This window comes from Stenella coeruleoalba (genome assembly GCF_951394435.1).
Source record: "Stenella coeruleoalba genome assembly, chromosome: 1".
Lineage (NCBI taxonomy): Eukaryota > Metazoa > Chordata > Mammalia > Artiodactyla > Delphinidae > Stenella > Stenella coeruleoalba.
The window spans coordinates 136,229,170-136,251,661 of record NC_137169.1 but is presented as its reverse complement, the minus strand read 5'-3'; the positions used below and the strand labels follow the sequence as shown (position 1 = coordinate 136,251,661).

The 22,492-nt window shown below is 34.9% G+C and overlaps 1 protein-coding gene across 2 annotated transcripts in view; it reads left to right on the top strand.

Annotated features, from left to right (window-relative positions):
* LOC307189185 (uncharacterized protein) overlaps nucleotides 1-22,492 on the top strand; it is a 347,413-nt gene that overhangs the window by 98,126 nt on the left and 226,795 nt on the right. For both annotated transcript variants that reach the window (XM_079927001.1, XM_079927000.1), the window contains exon 2: nucleotides 5,850-5,902. The gene's annotated coding sequence lies outside the window, so the exon portion shown is untranslated. The remainder of the gene's footprint in view (nucleotides 1-5,849; nucleotides 5,903-22,492) is intronic.

The window sequence follows — 22,492 nt, the reverse complement described above, 5'->3', positions numbered from 1 at the left end:
TGTTCCTATTACCATTTTCTTACCTGTTTTGGGGTTATTACTGTAGGTCTTTTCCTTTTGTGTTTCCTGCCTAGAGAAGTTCCTTTAGCATTTGTTGTAAACCTGTTTTGGTGGTGCTGAATTCTCTTAGCCTTTGCTTTTCTGTAAAGCTTTTAATTTCTCCGTGGAATCTGAATGAGATCCTTGCTGGGTAATCTTGGTTGTAGGTTTTTCTCTTTCATCACTTTAAATATGTCCTGCCTCTCCCTTCTGGTTTGCAGAGTTTCTGCTGAAAGGTTAGCTGTTAACCTTATGGGGATTCCCTTATGTGTTACTTGTTTTTCCCTTGCTGCTTTTAATATTTGTTCTTTGTATTTAATTTTTGATAGTTTGATTAATATGTGTCTTGGTGTGTTTCTCCTTGGATTTATCCTGTATGGGACTCTCTGTGCTTCCTGGACTTCATTAACTATTTCCTTTCCCATATTAGGGAAGTTTTCAACTATAGTCTCTTCATTTGTTAGGTCTGGTGGGTTTTTACCTTGCTCCTTCATCTGCTCTGTGTTTCCCTGTCTTCTCATTTTGCTTAGCTTCCTGTGTTTGGGTTCTCCTTATCGCAGGCTGTGGGTTCATAGTTCCCATTGTTTTTGGTGTCTGCCCCCAGTGGCTAAGCTTGGTTCAGTGGGTGTGTAGGCTTCCTGGTGGAGGGGACTAGTGCCTGTGTTCTGGTGGTTGAGGCTAGATCTTGTCTTTCTGGTGGGCAGGTCCATGTCTGGTGGTGTGTTTTGGGGTGTGTGTGGCCTTATTATGATTTTCGGCAGCCTCTCTGCTAATGTATGGGGTTGTGTTGCTGCCTTGCTAGTTATTTGGCATAGGATGTCCAGCACTGTAGCTTGCTGATCGTTGAATGGAGCTGGGTCTTGGTGTTGAGATGGAGATCTCTGGGAGATTTTCGCCGTTTGATATTACATGGAGCTGGAAGGTCTCTTGCGGACCAGTGTCCTGAACTTGGCTCTCCCACCTCAGTGGCCCAGCCCTGACACCTGGCTGGAGCACCAAGAGCCTGTCCTCCACACAGCTCAGAATAAAAGGGAGAAAAAAGAGAAAGAAAGAAAGAGAGAGAGAGAGGGAGATGGAGGGAGGGGAAGAAAGAAAGAAAGAAAAGAAAGAAAGAGAGAAAGAAAGATAAAGAAAGAAAAAAGAAAAAGAAAGAAAGAAAAGAAAGTTATTAAAATAAATAATAATTATTAAGAAAAAAAAATTTTAAGTAATAAAAAACAACCCTGGGACAATTAGTAAAAGCAAAGCTATACAAATGCACACACAGAAGCATACACATACACACTCACAAAAAGAGAAAAAGGGAAAAAAATATATATCATTGCTCCCAAAGGCCACTTCCTAAATTTGCGATCATTCGTTGTCTATTCAGGTATTCCGCAGATGCAGGGTACCTCACGTTGATTGTGGAGATTTAAGCCACTGCTCCTGAGGCTGCTGGGAGAGATTTCTCTTCTTTGTTCGCAGAGTTACCGGGGTTCAGCTTTGGATTTGGCCCCTCCTCTGCGTGTAGGTCGCCTTAGGGCATCTGTTCTTCTCTCAGACAGGACGGGGTTAGAGGAGCCGCTGATTCGGGGGCCTTGGCTCACTCAGGCCGGAGGGAGGGAGGGGCATGGAGTGCGGGGCGTGCCTGCGGTGGCAGAGGCCAGCGTAACGTTGCACCAGCCTGAGGCGCGCCGTGCATTCTCCCGGGGAAGTTGTCCCTGGATCACGGGACCCTGGCAGTAGCGGGCTGGGGAGGGGAGATGTGGAGAGTGACCTGTGCTCGCACACAGGCTTCTTGGTGGAGGCAGCAGCAGCCTTAGCGTCTCATGCCCGTCTCTGGTGTCCGCGCTGATAGCCACGGCTCGCGCCCGTCTCTGGAGCTCCTTTAAGCGGCGCTCTGAATCCCCTCTCGCGCACCAGGAAATAAAGAGGCAAGAAAATGTCTCCTGCTTCTTTGGCAGCTCCAGACCTTTTCCCGGACTCCCTCCCGGCTAGCCGTGGCGCACTAGCCCCCTTCAGGCTGTGTTCACACAGCCAACCCCAGTCCTCTCCCTGGGATCCGACCTCCGTAGCCCGAGCCTCAGCTCCCAGCCCCCGCCCGGCCCGGCGGGTGAGCAGAGAAGCCTCTCGGGCTGGTGAGTGCTGGTCGGCACTGATCCTCTGTGTGGGAACCTCTCTGCTTTGCCCTCCGCACCCCTGTTGCTGCGCTCTCCTCCGTGGCTCTGAAGCTTCTTCCCCCCCTCCACCATGTGCAGTCTCCGCCTGCGAAGGGGCTTTTAGTGTGTGGGAACCTTTCCTCCTTCATGGCTCCCTCCCACTGGTGCAGGTCCCGTCCCTATTCTTTTGTCTCCTTTTTCTTTTCCCTACCCAGGTACGTGGGGACTTCCTTGCCTTTTGGGAGGTGTGAGGTCTTCTTCCAGCGTTCAGTAGGTATTCTGTAGGAGGTGTTCCACAAGTAGATGTATTTATGATGTATTTGTGGGGAGGAAGGTGATCTCCACGTCTTAGTCTTCCGCCATCTTGAAGCTCCGTCCCCATTTTTTAATCAGGTTGCTTGTTTTCTTATTATTGAGTTTTAAGAGTTCTTTATATATTTTGAATAATAGTCCTTTATCACATATGTCTTCTGAAAATATTCTTTCTTTGTCTATGGCTTGTCTTCGCATTCCCTTGAAATTGTCTTTCACAAAGTAGAAATTTTTAATTTTAGTAAAGTCCAGCTTACCAATTACTTCTTTCATGGATTGTGCCTTTGGTATTGTATCTTAAAAGTCATAAGCCATAACTAAGGTCATCTAGGTTTTCTCCTACGATATCTTCTAGGATTTTCATAGTTTTATGTTTTACATTTTAGGTTTGGAATTCGAGTTAATTTTGTGAAAAGTATAAAGTCTGTATGTAGATTCAATTTTTCTTTTTCTGCATTTGGATATCCAGTTGTTCCAGCACTATTTGTTGAAAAGGCTATCTTGGCTCCATTTCGTTGCCTTTTCTCCTCTGTCAAAGATCAGTTGACTTTATTTGGTTCTATTTCTCTTATTTCTCTCATTCCCTTTACATCAGATTGCATTAGAGACTCTATCTATATTCACTATGTTGAATTCCTCTGACCCAATTTTCTCTTCACCTTACTGTAAACGTTTTCAACTCTACCACTTTAGCAAAAAGATATTTTAAGTTACAAATGATCTCAATGGTGCGAAACCTCATGGTCAATTGAACATACTCATTTTACCTGAATAATCAGAAGACTGTGATATACTTTCTCTGAAACACTTTCTTCATTTGGTCTTCAGGGCATCATAGTCATCTGATTTTCCTCCTACCCACTTGCCAGTATTTCTTCTCATTCTCTCTTTGGCAATAATTCTTACCCTTCTCTACTTTTGACACACCAGGACTCACTCCTTGAAAATTTTCTCTTCTCTCTTTAAAAAATTTTTTTTCTCTACTGTTCTCTGTTTTTACTGACTCCCTTATAGAACTCATGCATTGTCACAGCTTTAAATTAAATATATATCTTTAATCCTTCCAAATCCTTCCAACATCTCCACTCTGGACACGTCCCTTGAATTTCAGTTTTGCATTTTCAATGTAATTGTCATTACCACACAGCATTTGTAACAAACATCTAAAATTTTTATATGTTCTAAATTTAATTCCTGAATTCTCAAGCAAAAACTGCTCAGAAAACATTTTCACCATCTCAGCCATTGGTAAGTCTACCCTTCCATTTACTCAAGCCACATGCCTTGGTATTATCTTTGATGCCTTTCTCTTACTTTCACCTTGCTTTCAGTCCATCAGAAAATCTTATTGGCTTTACATTCAAACATATGCATAAACTAAACCACTTCTCAGCACCTCCACTGTCCATTATGTTCTATTTCACCATTATTTCTCTTCTGGTTAATTGAAAGGTCCTCAGAACTTGTCTCTAAGCTTTAACCTTTGCTTATTTACAAATATTTTCAAAAATATGATTTGAGTGATTTGTTAAAGCTCAAACTAGATCAGATCATTTATGAAATAAAAAAATGCTAATGGTTCTCTATTTCTTTTAAATTAAAACCCACAGGGACTTCCCTGGCAGTACAGTGGTTAAGACTCTGTGCTGCCAATGCAGGGGGCACAGGTTCAAAATCTGGTCGGGGAACTAAGATCCCACATGCCGTGCAGCACAGCCAAAAGATTAAAAAGAAATAATAATAAAACCCACAGTGCTTACAATGAATACATTTTGCCCCAATAGCTGTTTGTGCCTCTGGGGTGTTCTTCCTCTGGATATCTGCATTGCTACCTTGACCATCACTTTCACTTTTTTGTTGAAATGTCTTTTTAATTGGGCTTACTTAGAACACTGCATTTTGAATTATACTCCTTCCAGAACTCCTCATTTTTCTTATCTTGACTTTTTCTACTTTTTAACATACAATATTCTTTATATTTTATTATGTTCCTTTCAGCACTCAAAATATACAGATGCAGGTTTTAATATCTATCTCCAACTTTACCAATCTGTAACTTAGCCTCTGATTTACCATTTTTAAACATTTTAATTGACTATTATAAAAGATGAGGATATTATCAAGTAGATTTCCAAGTCCATGTTACCAAACAACAAAATTTTGCTTACTTTAAATAATTTTTCATAGATTAGTGAACTTACATTTTCTGTAGTAAGCAATATCAATCATTTAGGCACAGTTTATGAAAATGTGTTTAATTCTTAATCCCAGTCATTTCAAATCACATATTTTTCATTTTTAATTCCTTTTCATTTATCATTTTAGACAGGATTCCATCACTAAGAAATGATACATGCATTCTATTTGTTCCCTATCCATTTCATCAGCACCTTTCCATTGATACTTGTGTATGTTAGTTTCCATCTGTTTCATGTGATATTTAGGTGTCTATCTTTCAATTTACATTATTTCTCTATTCAGAGATGTTTGTACATTTTATGACATCTAATTTGCATTTTACATTTATAATGAGTCTGTTTTTCTGATTATTTTGTCGTTAACTCACATTTTACTTCCTCCTGTTAATTTACCACTTATTTGATTAGATGTATATATATTTTTTGAATTTTATTTTATTTTTTATACAGCAGGTTCTTATTACTTATCTATTTCATACATATTAGTGTATATATGTCAATCCCAATCTCCCAGTTCATCCCCCTCCCCCCCGCTTACCCCCCTTGGTGTCCATATATTTGTTCTCTACATCTGTGTCTCTATTTCTGCCTTCCAAAGTGGTTCATCTGTACCATTTTCTAGATTCCACATATATGAATTAATATACGATATTTGTTTTTCTCTTTCTGACTTACTTCACTCTGTATGACAGTCTCTAGATCCATCTATGTCTCTACAAATGACCCAATTTCATTCCTTTTTATGACTGAGTAATATTCCATTGTATATATGTACCACATCTTCTTTATCCATTCATCTGTCGATGGACATTTAGGTTGCTTCCGTGACCTGGCTATTGTAAATAGTGCTGCAATGAACATTGGGGTGCATGTGTCTTTTTGAATTATGGTTTTCTCTGGGTATATGCCCAGTAATGGGATGGCTAGGTCATATGGTAATTCTATTTTTAGTTTTTTAAGGAAAGATGTGTAGTTTTTAAGACCAGAGGCCAATTGCTTTGAGGTCTTAGAAAACTACATCTGAAATTCTATGTTTATTCTTGGATTAGTTATTTCTATGCGGCTTATTTTATGTATGCTTTTTTCTTTCCTATCTATACTTTGGTAACACTCATAAATTGTTAGTTGATTCCTTTTATCACTTTTTCTTTCTGAATAGGTATGTTCATCAGCTATGTGTTGAAGAACAGTGTGGAAAGAAAAAGATAATAAGTAAGTTGACAGCAAATTTTGAATATATTTCAAAACACTTTTTCACAAAATCTGTTTTCCCTCTAACATGGAAACATGCTTTCTCTAAGTTATTTTTTATATCTTTTTCTTAAATATGTTGCCTAGGAAGCACTATAAAATATATTATTAAAAAATATATATTATTTATTAAGAGAGTATATCTTAAAAGTTCTCAAACAAGAAAAAAATTTGTAACTATGGTGATGGATGTTAACGACTTATTGATTGTGGTAATCATTTTGCAATATATACAAATATTGAATCATTATATTATACATCTGAAACTAATGTAAAGTTAAATATCAATTATACCTCAGTAGAAGAAATAGAAGAGAACATAGGCTAGGTTACACAACAGTAAAAATATAATTGCAAATGGTTTAACATGACAGTGGATATTTCATATTTATGTAACGTTCTCTGTGAGATACGAAGATACTGAGTCATTCTCCATGTGATAATTCAGTGATACAAGTTGTTCATACCAGTTAAAATAAGATTATTTTTCTTCTACTCTTTTGTTGCATTTGCATCTCATGATCTTTAAACCAAAATACTTCATAGTAATAGAAGAATGCAATAAATTGTCCTCTAAATTTCTGAAATTATATATATATATACACCATTTATATCTACTACCATTAATATTTACTACAAATTTTTTAAAAAAACAATAATAAAAATCAAGGGTCATATGCTCAGTATATTAAAGAAAGTTACTCCTCTTAACTGAAGTCATTAACCTTTGTAAAAAGCCTATTTTATTGTATTACATTATTAACTTCATTACAAACTGGCACTATTCCAAAAAACTGTTCTTAGGGACACTGACTAGATGTCTGACACTGAGAAACTGACCATCACTCTCATGTTATTACTAAAGCATTATAGTAAAGATTAAAGGATGAATAAATGTTGGCTAGATGAACATGGGTGGGGGAAAAATATTTTTAAAAAACCTTCTACATGTAAAACTATTCTTGTTTGAAACCTATTCAAAATGTAGGAATGTCTGTATATTCAATCATGTTTTTTGATATATATTAGCATTTGTGTGTGAATACATTACTTAATATATCAGAGAAATCAAAAAAATATGAATTGTATTATTTTCATATTGATTCACTGATTAAGACTAGTTAACTAGAATTGTCCCATGGCAATGCAATCCGGGCACCAAGTGCCTCTTTTCTTCATAATAGGGTGAAACAATGCTCATTAAAAAATGATTGGAATTGAAGATTTTTTTCCTCAAACAGATGAGTTTAATGTTAATTTGTTTACATTTACTGATACAATTATACATATTGATTCAAAAACTTTAAAAATAACTAGTATTCAACACTAACAAGCCCTGTGATTAAAAATATGGTTCATAAAAACAAAAGCAATTTAGGAAAAATATAAAAGACTCTTTCTTATTTTTATGCATTATTTCTTTCATTGCTCCAGGCTACTAAGAATCTATCTTCCATGTCAGTGGCATTATGCATTCTATAGTATTCCATTACATGGAGTTTGGGATTTTCTTTTAATTTCTGAAAATGGGTGCTTGAGTGACACCAACAAAGAAAGTCTGTATATATCTGCACACTCTAAGAATTCTAGCAACCTTGCAGAAAAGGCAAAATTCTCATCTCTACATCTCTGGGCATTACTGTCATTTTTATACTGAATATAGTAGGATTATACAAATATATCAAGTAGTAAAAGAACAGGAAGAAGTTAATAAATTATACACTACATTGTACAAAATAGAGAACATTTTAGTAAAGGTGTATGCCAACATAAGTACATGAAATTTGAGGAAAAATACTTCTTTTTTTCAGTAATTAACATATCCATTAACCACTGGAACATCCTGTACTTCACCCAGGCAAAGTTTTTAAAAATAATATATATTTCAAAAATGTGTAAAGTAATATTAAATATAGCTTAAGAGAACATATAATGTAGTCAAAGGATTAAAAAAATGGGACTCATAAACACCAAATTTAGGAGAATGCTTTCCTGTGAGAGAAAGATTTAGGAAAGGGGTTGATATTGGGGCTTCAATTTCCCATAATGTTTGTTTCGTACCAAAAAAGATCTGAAATAATTGATATGATTTCATATATTTGAGGGATTGATACATGGTTTTTCTTTATATTTTCATTTCATTTTTTGGTTGATAGCCAATAGTAAAAATATTTTAAATAATATGTACCAACAATTTAGAGGTCTGTTCACAAAAGTTTAAACTTCAGATTTGGTATAACAAACCACAGAGAAGGTACACATTTCCCTTCCTAATACTGTTATGATTTTTCTCATCTCGGAAAAGCAGAAGCAAAGGTTAGAATACATCATTCTTCCATTCCAACAAAATAAATGTACTTGCCTAAATAAAGTAGGGCATTTCATTCAATATTAATTTAATCCTTAAAACTGAGTCTTAGAGCAGTAGAAGTGTATGACAGATGATCCTTTCATTCACAGAGTTACAGGTTTCAAAGTCAAAAATCCCAGGAATATTGTTAAAGTTTTAAAATATGAGTGTAATTTTCTCCACTTATGTCCCAAAGCAATCACTATATTCATTTTATAAAAGAGTAATAAATTCTATAATTTTATATATGTGTGTGTGCATTTTCTATATCTCTTCTACAACGTTAAAGAGATGGCAAAATTTTTCATCTCAAGGTTTCATAATTCCTTTGGGCTTACATTCAAGTGAATACAAGCAGAATATCTAAGTGTATGCTGCACGAAAGGAGAAGTTAAAAGAATCCAGCCTGTTCATCTGTACCATTTTTCTAGGTTCCACATATATGTGTTAATATATGATATTTGTTTTTCTCTTTCTGACTTACTTCACTCTGTATGATAGTCTCTAGATCCATTGACGTCTCAACAAATGACCCAGTCTCATTCCTTTTTATGGCTGAGTAATATTCCACTGTATATATGTACCACATTTTCTTTATCCATTTGTCTGTCAGTGGGCATTTAGGTTGCTTCCATAACCTGGCTATTGTAAGTAGTGTTGCAGTGGATATTGGGGTGCATGTGTCTTTTTGAATTATGGTTTTCTCTGGGTATATGCCCAGTAGTGGGATTGCTGGATTATATGGCAATTTTATTTTTAGTTTTTAAGGAACATCCATACTGTTCTCCATAGTGGCTGTATCAATTTACATTTCCACCAACAGTGCAAGAGGGTTCCCATTTCTTCACACCCTCTCCAGCATTTTTTGTTTGTAGATTTTCTGATGATGCCCAATCTAACTGGTGTGAGATGATACCTCATTGTAGTTTTGATTTGCATTTCTCTAAAATTAGTGATCTGAGCAGCTTTTCATATGCTTCTTGGCCATCTGTATGTCTTCTTTGGAGAAATGTCTATTTAGGTCTTCTGCCCATTTTTGGATTGGGTTGTTTGTTTTTTTAATATTGAGCTGCATTAGCTGTTTATATATTTTGGAGATTAATCCTTTGTCCGTTGAATCATTTGCAAATATTTTCTCCCACTCTGAGGGTTGTCTTTTCGTCTTGTTTATGGTTTCCTTTGCTGTGCAAAAGCTTTGAAGTTTCATTAGGTCCCATTTGTTTATTTTTGTTTTTATTTCCATTACTCTAGGAGGTGGATCAAAAAAATATCTTGCGGTAATTTATGTCAAAGAGTGTTCTTCCTGTGTTTTCCTCTAAGAGTTTTATAGTGTCCGGTCTTACATTTAGGTCTCGAATCCATTTTGAGTTTATTTTTGTGTATGGTGTTCGGGAGTGTTCTAATTTCATTCTTTTACATGTAGCTGTCCAGTTTTCCCAGCACCATTTATTGAAGAGACCGTCTTTTTTCCATTGTATATCCTTGCCTCCTCTGTCATAGATTAGCTGACCATAGGTGCGTGGGTTTATCCCTGGGCTTTCTATCTTGTTCCATTGATCTATATTTCTGTTTTTATGCCAGTACCATATTGTCTTGATTACCATAGCTTTGTAGTATAGTCTTAAGTCAGGGAGTCTGATTCCTTCAGCTCCACTTTTTTCCCTAAAGACTGCTTTGGCTATTTGGGGTCTTTTGTGTCTCCATACAAATTTTAAGATTTTTTGTTCTAGTTTTGTAAAAAATGCCATTGGTAATTTGACAGGGATTGCATTGGATTGGTAGATTGCTTTGGATAGTATAGTCATTTTCACAATATTGATTCTTCCAATCCAAGAACATGGTATATCTCTCCATCTGTTGGTATCATCTTTAATTTCTTTCATCAGTGTCTTATAGTTTCCTGCATACAGGTCTTTTGTCTCCCTAGGTAGGTTTATTCCTAGGTATTTTTTTCTTTTTGTTGCAATGGTAAGTGGGAGTGTTTCCTTAATTTCTCTTTCAGATTTTTCCTCATTAGTGTAGAGGAATGCAAGGGATTTCTGTGCATTAATTTTGTATCCTGCTACTTTACCAAATTCACTGATTAGCTCTAGTAGTTTTCTGGTGGCATTTTTAGGATTCTCTATGTATGGTATCATGTCATCTGCAAACAGTGACAGTTTACTTCTTCTTTTCCAATTTGTATTCCTTTTATTTCTTTTTTCTTCTCTGATTGCCATGGCTAGGACTTCCAAAACTATGTTGAATATTAGTGGTGAGAGTGGACATCCTTGTCCTGTTCCTGATCTTAGAGGAAATGCCTTCAGTTTTTCACCATTAAGAATGATGTTTTCTGTGGGTTTGTCATATGTGGCCTTTATTATGTCGAGGTAGGTTTGCTCTATGCCCACTTTCTGCAGAGTTTTTTTTATAAATGGGTGTTGAATTTTGTCAAAAGCTTTTTTTGCATTTATTGAGATTATCATATGGTTTTTCTTCTTCAGTTTGTTAATATGGTATATCACATTGATTGATTTGTGTATATTGAAGAATCCTTGCATCCCTAGGATAAATCCCACTTGATCATAGTGTATGATCCTTTTAATGTGTTGTTGGATTCTGTTTGCTAGTATTTTGTTGAGGATTTTTGCATCTATATTCATCAGTGATATTGGTCTCTGATTTTCCTTTTTTGTAGTATCTTTGTCTGGTTTTGGTATTAGGGTGATGGGAGCCTCATAGAATTCGTTTGGGAGTGTTCCTTCCTCTGAAATTTTTTGGAAGAGTTTGAGAAGGATGGGTGTTAGCTCTTCTCTAAATGTTTGACAGAAGTCACTTGTGAAACCATCTGGTCTGGACTTTTGTTTGTTGGAGGATTTTTAATCACAGTTTCAATTTCATTACTTGTGATTGGTCTGTTCATATTTTCTATTTCTTCCTGGTTCAGTCTTGGAAGCTTATACCTTTCTAAAAATTTGTCCATTTCTTGTCCATTTTATTGGCATAGAGTTGCTTGTAGTAGTCTCTTAGGTTGCTTTGTATTTCTGCAGTGTCTGTTGTAACTTCTCCTTTTTCATTTTTAATTTTATTGATTTCAGTCCTCTCCCTCTTTTTCTTGATAAGCCTGGTTAATGGCTTATCAATTTGTTTATTTTCTCAAAGAACCAGCTTTTAGTTTTATTGATCTTTGCTATTGTTTTCTTTGTTTCTATTTCATTTATTTCTGCTCTGATCTTGATGATTTCTTTCCTTCTGCTAACTTCGGGTTTTGTCTGTTCTTCTTTCTCTAGTTCTTTTAGGTGTAAGGTTAGATTGTTTATTTGAGATTTTCTTGTTTCTTGCGGTAGGCTTGTATAGCTATAAACTTCCCTCTTAGAACTGCTTGTGCTGCATCCCATAGGTTTTGGATTGTCGTGTTTTTATTGTCATTTGTCTCTAGGTATTTCTTGATTTCCTCTTTGAATTTTTCAATGATCTCTGGTTATTTAGTAATGTATTGTTTAACCTCCATGTGTTTGTGTTTTTTTACATTTTTTCCCTGTAATTCATTTCTAATCTCATAGCCTTGTGGTCAGAAAAGATGCTTGATATGAATTCAAGTTTCTTAAATTTACTGAGGCTTGATCTGTGACCCAAGATGTGATCTATCCTGGAGAATGTTCTGTGCCCACTTGAGAACAAAGTGTAATCTGCTGTTTTTGGATGGAATGTCCTATAAATATCAATTAAATCTATCTGGTCTATTGTGTCCTTTAAAGCTTCTCTTTCCTTATTTATTTTCATTTTGGATGATCTGTCCATTGGTGTTAGTGAGGTGTTAATGTCTCCCAGTATTATTGTGTTACTGTCGTTTTCCTCTTTTAGAGCTGTTAGCAGTTGCCTTATGTATTGAGGTGCTCCTATGTTGGGTGCATATATATTTATAATTGTTATATCTTCTTCTTGGATTGATCCCTTGATCATTATGTAGTATCCTTCCTTGTCTCTTCTAACATTCTTTATTTTAAAGTCTGTTTTATCTGATATGAGTATTGCTACTTCAGCTTTCTTTTGATTTCCATTTGCATGGAATATCTTTTTTCCAATCTCTCACTTTCAGTCTTTATGTGTCCCTAGGTCTGATGTGGGTCTCTTGTAGACAGCATATGTATGGGTCTTGTTTTTGTATCCATTCAGCGAGCCTGTGTCTTTTGGTTGGGGTATTTATCCATTCACGTTTAAGGTAATTTTCGATATGTATGTTCCTATGACCATTTTATTGATTGTTTTGGGTTTGTTTTTTAGGTCCTTTACTTCTCTTGTGTTTCCTACTTAGAGAAGTTCGTTTAGCATTTGTTGTAGAGGTGGTTTGGTGGTGCTGAATTCTCTTTGCTTTTACTTGTCTGTAAAGCTTTTGGTTTCTCCGTGGAATCTGAATGAGATCCTTGCTTGGTAGAGTAATCTTGGTTGTAGGTACTTCTCTTTCATCACTTTAAGCATATCATGTCACTCCCTTCTGGCTTGTGGAGTTTGTGCTGAGAAATCAGCTGTTAACCTTATGGGAGTTCCCTTGTATGTTATTTGTCATTTTTCTCTTGCTGCTTTCAATAGTTTTTCTTTGTCTTTAATTTTAATCCAGCCTTTGGAGCCTCTGCTGCTGCTATTGGGCAGTTTTCCAAGCATGGGAATTGTAGTTTGCCACGATAATTTCAGTGATCAGAAGGCACTAAAGTTGGGGCAGAAAGTAAGGGGAACTCTGTGGGGAAACTAATCAAATGAACACATAAAATACCAAAGCACTTGGAATAGTGACCACCACATAAAAGAAAGTGAAATAATTGTTGAAGCAAATATGTTTCTTCCTGACAAAAGTGACAGTAAAATGTACTTGTAGTTGTTGGGTGTTTTCCTCTTAACCATTTTAATGTTGGCAAAATAAGCTCAGTAATGCCCATTGGTGAGTAAATACTTTGTAGAAAAAGGTATTTATATATCTCTGTGAAATGTAATTCTACTTAATGAGGTGGTCAGGTCAAGAACATATTTTAGAGCTGTAATGGTTTTGAACTAGAATTTCATCCAACTTTTATGATAGTTTTGTTTTTAATCTTTTTTTTTTAATGAATTTATTTATTTATTTTTGGCTGCGTTGGGTCTTCCTTGCTGTCCATGAGCTTTTTCTAGTTGGGGTGCATGGGCTTCTCATTGCAGTGTCTTCTCTTGTTGTGGAGCACGGGCTCTAGGTGTGTGGGCTTCAGTAGTTGTGGTTCACGGGCTCTAGAGCGCAGGCTCCGTAGTTGTGGTACACAGGCTTAGTTGCTCTGTGGCACGTGGGATTCTCCCAGACTGGGGCTTGAACCCATGTCCCCTGTGTTAGCAGGCAGATTCTTAACCACTGTGCCACCAAGGAAGTCCTATGATAGGTCTTATACTTCAGTAATTTATGAGCTTCCAAAAAATTCTAGGTACCTTTATTTGGGATCTTACATATGGAATTGAAATAAATCATTGGCTTTGGAGGCACACATAAGATTTCTTTCAGTTGATTCTGAGTTGTGAGGGTAACTTCACTGGAGCAGTGCCTCAATTTTTGCCAAGAAATCTTTAAAGAAGTAAATGTTTTGTGGCAGCCAAGATTTAAAAGCCATCAAAAAAATCTAGTGCCTTTGGAAGATACTGTTAAATGGTAAGCTAATTGACAAGGATTTGTATAGCAGCTTTAGCTGAGCCAGTGTGGCTTCGGCACATCAGAAAAGAGTAAGGCATGATAGAAATGACAATCTTTGGACACAATTAAAACTATTGAAATGTTGCTGCCCAAATTCTTGAAATTGCTACTGGATCCTTCTTATCTGTTTGCCTTTGTTCTCACTATTTTCTCCACCTGCAGCTTCTCCCAAATCTTCCAGTGGCTTATTCTCTTAGCTAATTCATATCTCTGCTCAAATTATCATCTCAGAAAACACTTTTGTGAACTCTAATGAAATTTGCATAACTTACTGTGCTGTACTTTTCATCATAGTTATTGCTATTGGAATTTTGTTAGATATTTGTTCTCTTGGGTATCGCCTGTAGCATCTAATAGATTGAAAGCTTCATGAAGGCAAGGAAATGATCTTTAAGTGTCATCTTTACACTCTACTGTAAAGTTCCACATTGTATAGTTAACCAGCGATGGGCTTTCTCAATTGAGATGTTAAGGAAATTCTTAGAACTTAACAGCTTTTATGTTTGCATTAATTTTGGTCTAGTTACTAAAGGGCTCTCAAGTCAGATGTGAATGATTAAGACAAAAGCAATACAACTTGACTTGTCCTTGGTCGCTACTAGTCAAAATTTTGGAGATTCCATATGGGTGTAACAAATAAAAAGTTTTCATTTTAATAGATACTAATAAGATATGGAATAGTATGAAGGAAAATTTGCTAAATTGTGAGTTCTTTCTGTCTCACGGCATGACTGTTTCTTATTCTGACATAAAACCTTGAAGTTTTACAACATATATTAATCCATACCACCCGATTGACATTTGTTATCTTTAACTGTGTGAGGGAGACTATTACACTGTTGACACTGGAGGCCACTAATGAAATATAGAACTGTTGGTGCTCATCTCTTCTACAGTCTCCTACAGATCTGGGTGTGACCTGAGATTTTCTTGAATTTATCAAATTTAGGCAGAATAACACTATGTTCCTTTGAGTTCTCAGCCTTTATAACCCTGGCAGCTTCTGCTTTGGGCTCTTGGGCACCCTGAGCAAGCGTGGGGGAAGTTTATCTGTCTAGCTGGAGAGGCCATGTAGAGAGACATGGTGGTGAAGCCACGTGAAAGGGAGGGAGGGAGTGATGCTGAACTACATGAAGAGAGAAAGAGATGACTCATTGTATTAGTTTCCTAGAGCTGCAGCAACAGGGTGCCATAAACTGTGTGGCTTAAAACAACAGAAACCTACTCTCTCACAGTTCTGGAGGCTGGACATGTGAAATCAAGTGTCAGTGGGGCTGCTCCCTTCTGGAGGCTTGGAGGGAGAATCCTAGTTTATGGTGGTTACCGGCCATCCTTGGCTGTTACACAGCTCATTTCAACCTCTGTCTCCATCTTCACGTGGTACTCTTCCCTGTGTGTCTCCTCTGTGTCTCTGTGTATGAACCTCTTTCCTTTCTCTTATAAAGACACCAGTTTTTGGATTTAGGAACGACCCTAATCTGGCCTGATCTTATCAACTAAGTGTATCTGTAATGACCCTATTTCCAAACAGGTCGCCTTCTGAGGTTGTGGGCAGACGTGAACTTGGCAGGGGGCACTATTCAAAGCAATACACTGGTCATTTCAGCAAGCCAGCTGATTCTAGTCTCTACCCTCCAGCCTGACGTAGCCACACCACAATGGCAGCCCAGCTGATCTCAGCCCATGCTGAGAAGAAAATTAAAATCATTGTTGTATTACACCTCTATGTTTTGGAGTTGTTGTACAGCAAAATGTAATAGAAAGACTAGTTAAAATTCTTCCCCTCAAATCCTTATGGATTCATGCTGGAAGTGTATAAATGGATGAATATATAAATAAATGAATGATTAAATGAAAATAAGATTAGACACTGTCTTGGCATCTATTTTTCACATGTTGACTGTCCAGCTGAGAGATTCTAAACAAAAGCACTGCAGAGGAGCACTCTTCAAAACAGGGGCAAGCTACACACCCAGAGTCACTTATTCATCGATAAATATAGCCAAGTTGTAAAATCATCCGTTGATGCTCGTTAGTTTTACAATCAAGGACTACAACTAATTGAAAATTGTTCTTTGAAAAAAAAGACAATTACAGTATAAATCAATTCGAAGTTTTACTTATAAATCAACTGTACCAGCATTAGCTTGTATTTATTTAATGTTGCACTTTATAAAATGTTTGTTATGTAGCCTATTTACTTTCAGTCACAACAGTTGGATCGAGTTTCAATATTCCCTTCTAGATGTGGATGTAAATTAGAAATAACTCCTCCCTTGCCCCCTTGCCCCCCCGCCCCAATCAAGTATTTACGAACACGATAATTTTACAGAAGTAATCCTTTGGTCTATTGTTTTTTTTGGTATGGAAGATGCAGTTTTTGGATACAGCTGTTCCGAGTTTGTGTATTTACTTTTTTAGTCGGCTTTATATTTTTAAGAACTTGAATCTTCTAAAATTTATAATTAAAAAAAGAGTAACCTATACTTACTATTGCACAATTTCAAGGTTAGCTTTTGATATATTTGTCCCTTCCTTCCTTCCTTTTTCTCCCTCCCTCCCTCCCTCCTTCTCTTCCTTCCTTCCTCATTTTCTTTTGAACATATCTCATTTTTTTAAGCCAGAGTTGTTCTTTTTCTAATATAAAAATCCATGAAATTTTTTCCCTGGATTTATAATTAATTTTCCCTGTAAAAAATATCTGGCACTAAATTTTTATTAATGTTATTAAAAGTTACAATCTTATTTTCAAAAATGTATGGAGATATAAAAGTATGATAAAGATTTTAAATTTCTCAAAAACATACATGCCTAATTCAATAATTTGACTGGAATTCAAGTAGATCTAACAAAGAGAACTCCAGTCCTTATCCTTCATGTCAAACAACACATTTCCAAGACTACTGACAAAGAAAATTTTATTTGTACTCTTTCTAAATCATGTGGTTAAATTTTCTTCATTTAAATATATATAGGCCATAAGTATTAGTTACTATTTTTTTAATGGATGTTAGGTTTACATATGAAAAGTTATAGAAAAGGACCAAGTTTCTCTCTCCAGGAAAATACTCATGGATATGTTTTGGCCTCCCAGGAAAAGAACAATTATGTGAAAACAAAAAATGATTTCATTCTCTACTTTGGTTCTCTAAATACAGGAAGAAATAAGTCCCCTTCACTGGCTACATGGCACTGTTCTTTCTCATCTTCAGCATGAAAGATCAAATGGATTTTATTTTAAATAAATTAACGATTATATGTAGATACAGATTCGAAATTTCACTAATGTGTTTTAACTTTCTTTACTCAGGCGGAAGTGGCATTTCTTTTATTATTCTTTGGAATCTCATAAAATCACCAAACACAACTATTAAATGTAATAGCTGCACACATTAGAAATTCAAGGTTGAATTAACTAGAATGAAACAGCAGATTTTAAATGAACAAGACTGTCACATAGTGTCAATGTTACGATTCCATTTATCAGCTCCATTAACTTAATGGTCAAAAAAAAAAAACAATTCTCCATACTTTCTTCTCCCTGGTGCATATTCACTCTCATACACATCTAAACTAATGCTAATAGAGAGTAAAGTGATTCTATCAGCAATCTTTTATGTAGTTTTTATTGTTTTCCATAAAATTCTGTCACTGGGATAAAACTAATGATTTTATACGTCTGGCCCAGCCGTACAAACGCCAATTTTTACTTTTCTAATTTTCATTCAACCCTTTCTTTCCACTCCTTTAACATAGAGTTCTTTTGTCATGTGAAAGTTGAAATATCAAGAAGTCAGAAACCTCATCAAAGAAAAACAGGTGCTTTACTACTTTTGATTATACATCTTCCTGTGAACAATTTGAGATGCCTGTTTACCGCTTCCCTCTCCAGCCCTCATTTATATTGCACACAGCCACACAATAGACTCTCTGGTATTTAATGCTGAAAAGCCCAATTGGTGATGTGTGTAGTAAAATTTTACTGCTTCTCTTAGTAAAAGCAGGGAGCAATTCCTATACCTACTTTGCAGTTGAAAAGTTCAGCCTTTATCTGTTTAGCGAGCTTTAATTCGAGAATAGGCCTCTTTCCACCAAGAGGAGAAATGCTGAGACATCAAGCCCTTTACAGCAATCCCCTGTGCAAGCTGATTTGCCTACTGATGCTCAAGCATTTTTTTCCCTACTCTCAACAATTTTACATTGTTTTATTTATAAAGAACCCTTATGTGATGCATGTGTCAATCATCTACCATTTTCTGGCTTTATCAATTTTTTGTATTAGTTTACAAATATTAAGTATGCCATTTTATTACCAAGTTATACACTTTTTAAATTATATGAAATCTCTTGAGAGCCTTGTGTTCTATCCAAAACATTTAAATTAAATGTATAAATTAATTTTGACATGTAGTTTATTGCCACAAATCAATGTCACATATATAGGTACTTGATTATAAAGGTAATTATCTCACCTAATTTCTCTAATGCTCAGCTTTTTAAATATACAAACATCTAAAATATTTAACTAAAGCTATACCCTCTGGACTTTTTGCCTTATTAGGCATTTATATAAAATGTGCTGAGAATATAAAATGATAGTTTAAAAAACCATATCTTCCTTGGCTTTATTCTTCTAACTTTTTTTTTTTTTTTTTTTGAGAGAACTTAGTTTTTCTTGACTCAAGTGTTTGCAAGAAATAGCATAAGAATAGTGGCCAGAAAACCATTTTTTTATTTTTTTTTGGCCACCAGGGATTGAACCTTGGCCCTGGGCAGTGAAAACGCCAAGTCCTAACCACTAGACTGCCACGGAATTCCCCAGAAAACCACTTTTATGTCTCCCATCCACTGCTTACAAGTTGTTTAACTTTGACTCAGTCACATAAAATTTTTTTGGTTACAATTATTTTAACCATTCCAAGGGGATAATAATAACTGTTTACTTCACAGGGTTGTGTGAAAATAATGAGATAAAACATAATTGCTTTTCTGAAAACCATACAATATCATAACTAAAATGTAAAATCCCAGTACTAAAATTTATACACAAATTAATTCGAATATATTTTCCTTAGACATCAATGATTCATATTATGTAAAAATAAAATAAAATCAAAACATATATTTGGACGAACGACCATGAAATGGAACTGTTGGACACAAGTAAGAACATTTCTATGTCTTCTTGAGGACTAAAGTCTTTTTTTTCAAAAATCAAATATTTACTTATAAATATTGTAGATATTACTGGTCTAGTAGATAAGTTTTGCAAATGTTCTTAAGTGAGGAACTGAGATGGTAGGTTTTTAAATGAAATGCTATAGAAAAAGGAAGTTCTTTTTCCATATGATAAAATTTCTGAGTTTTTATAGGATGTAAGGTAAGCTTTAAAAAATACTGGGTCAGACCTGGCCATTTTCCACACATGCAGACCCTGCACTCAATTTGAAGTGCATTGCACCTCCTGAGGTTCTGCCATTTATATTTTTACTTATCCACTGCATAGCAAGCAGCTCTGTGAGATTTCTACTTCATTTCTACATTTCACTGAAATGCACTTTAACAAATTCAGATAGAAAGTGTGAAGTGTGTCTGGTTTCCATCGTTAGCATCTTCTACTAGGTGCTTTTGAAACTTGCCAAGTGAAATTTTAATCACCTGGCAAAGTATTTGAAATGCAGCACTCACCTGACAAACAGTTATTTAAGATTTATGCTTGCATATTGATCATGCTCTCTTGTATGCATATCCTTTACTATTTAAATATATTTTCCTATTTTTGATAAAATTTTCTGCTTTAATAATTCTGGGATCAGTAATAATCCTTAGGATTGTATTTATCTTCTCTTTGTGATTAAAAAAATTCATTTATATGCAAGTTTATTGTTCAATGTAGAATTCATAGTAGCAATATTAGAAAAAACCCCTGAATATCCCACAAACAAGTATATTTAACTAGATACTGTATAAGCAAACACAAAATAAGGATAAATATGAATATATAATAAAATAGTTTTGAAAAATATTTAAATAAGATAAATATATTAAAATAAGTAAAATAAACTTGGTAATAAATGAGATATGTGTCCCAGAATTAATTTTGCATATATATCTATAAATATAAATATAGGTATAAATATAATTACTAGAAGGAGATATATTTACATGTTCATATATTAAAGGTATATATTTTCCTGGCTGCTATGACTAGGAGAAATAAAAAGAATTTCCTTTGATTTTGTATGCAATTACCTATATTGCTGTCATAAATATGTATAAGTTTTAAGATTTTAATATAAAATATACTTTTAGACGTTTTGGGAAATCAAGGGATATATATGTTCCATAACACAGTCTCACATGAACAAAGGTATTAGAATTCTGTGAGAAACTTCCTTAATGTACCATGAAATGACAAGTGTCTACTGTAGATTTGTGACTATTTTTATTCCAAGGTCATTTAGTTAAAATACAAGCAATGCCTTGGGGGTACTGTTTTCAGTATGTGCTGTATGTAATATAATTTCAGGTAATTAAATAAAATAAATAAATTTATAAAAAAGAAGAATGAGTGTTCTAAAACCCTTTGAGGTTTTCTTGTGCATCAAAACAGGATTCATGTTAATGTAGTGTATGATTAGCAGTGACCAAATTCTCATTTCTACCCTGGAATTCTGGAAATTGATGCTATGGTCTGATAGGATGTTAGCATGAGGTTTGATGTGACACAGCCTTGGTTCAAACCACAAGCTCACTACTAAAACCAGTTGGCCTAAAAGTAACTTACTTTCATAGGGATTATACCTTTCTTTGTTAACACTGGAATAATGATACATAGTTATTAAAAACTGAATAAGCTAAAGTCCCTCTGATTTGTAAACCTGGCCTATTACTGAACCAAAGGAAGGTAGAGAAGCCAGAGATCAATGTTTTACTGACTGTGCCATCTTTACAAGTGTCATGCAAGTAGCCTGGGCTCTGTCTCAAACTATCATCAGAAAATAAAAACAATTTAAATTGATTTGTAGATATTTCTTTTACCCTGTCATCATCTGAAGAACCATGTCTTAAGTGAGCTCCTCTCTGTTTGTGATAGTAATCTGTGCTTTGTGAGTCTCATTATCCCCTTGACTAGATGTTTAAAAATAGTGATTGACTTTCCGGTTTTGTTTCTCATTTACCCCAGTGTCCAGAGTACATACACTATTTCTATGTTACTTAGTTTTTGTTTTTCTTTTTTTCTAACAGTCATAGGAAGAAGCCCTTTCCGTTTATTTGAATTCTAGCTTCAGGTCTGTCAACAAAGAAAATTAAAAGGCTCTCTCCTTGACTGTAGAGACCTATAATAAAATAAGTACTATTCAACTTCATAATGTACAAAAGCCATTTTGCAAAGTCTTCTTGAAGATGTTGAAAGAGACTGGTAAAAAGTAAAATGTCTTTTTAAGTATAGTCTTTTAGCTTAAGTCAGTAAAATTCTGTCTGAATTTAGGGTTTCTTTACCTTACTTCAATACTCTGTAGGCCTTTAAGTCATTCAGCATGTTCAAAATATTTAACAGAATATAAGTAATTTAATGAATGTTTGTCAATGAAGGATGAGAACTTACAGATAGTAAGCAGACAGAATAAATATGGCCATCACTGAAATATACATCAAACATTATTCATGGGATAATTGATGTCTTTATATTTAGCAAAATGTTTTTTCTCCTTAAGGCCTCAAGGTAGTATAAGTTTGAATGCACTTGAATCTCATAGCTAAATGTAAAGTTTACAATGAATAGGTCATTTTATCAAGTTCAAGTGTGATTTCCCTCAATGTGTGAAAAAAATGGAATGTAAATTTTACAAAGTAAGCAATGCCAGTTAATTTACCAAATAATAAGTATTTTTTCAGTATTTAAATACTGATGAATCAAAAAGAAACATCTTTTGCCTTTTAAAATCAATTTACAATGTTACCAACTGCCTGTAAACTTATGTTAATGTAACTTAGAACCAAAATGCATGAAAAATAGGGCCTTAAGAGCAAGAAAAATATTTTAAGTAAAATATTTTAATTGAATAAAGGAAATACTAACTATGGTCAAATAAGATCAAAATCATTATTACTATTTTACAGATGAGCAATGGTAACACAGTATTTCAAAAAGCAGCAAAAATATGAACTGTTTAATTCATATGTTTTGTTTTCAGAAAGGCAAATATGTAGAGAGTCACAAAAGAGTAGATACTTTGAAATTATTTAAATTATCTAAATATTATATTTGTCATTCAGGTATACTGGCATTGTATAGGAAAAAACCTAAACTATTTGACTTTTATTAGGATTTTGACCCCAAAGCATTTTCATATCTTCAAATATTTTAGTCATAATGGGAAAAACAATTCAGACAATGGTGTATGGCTTTTGATGTTAAAATTATATTTCATTCCTGGATAGGAATAGTAAAGATAACACAAGGTTAGGATAATATAAGCAGAGTAATTACAAAGTAGAAACAAAATACTAC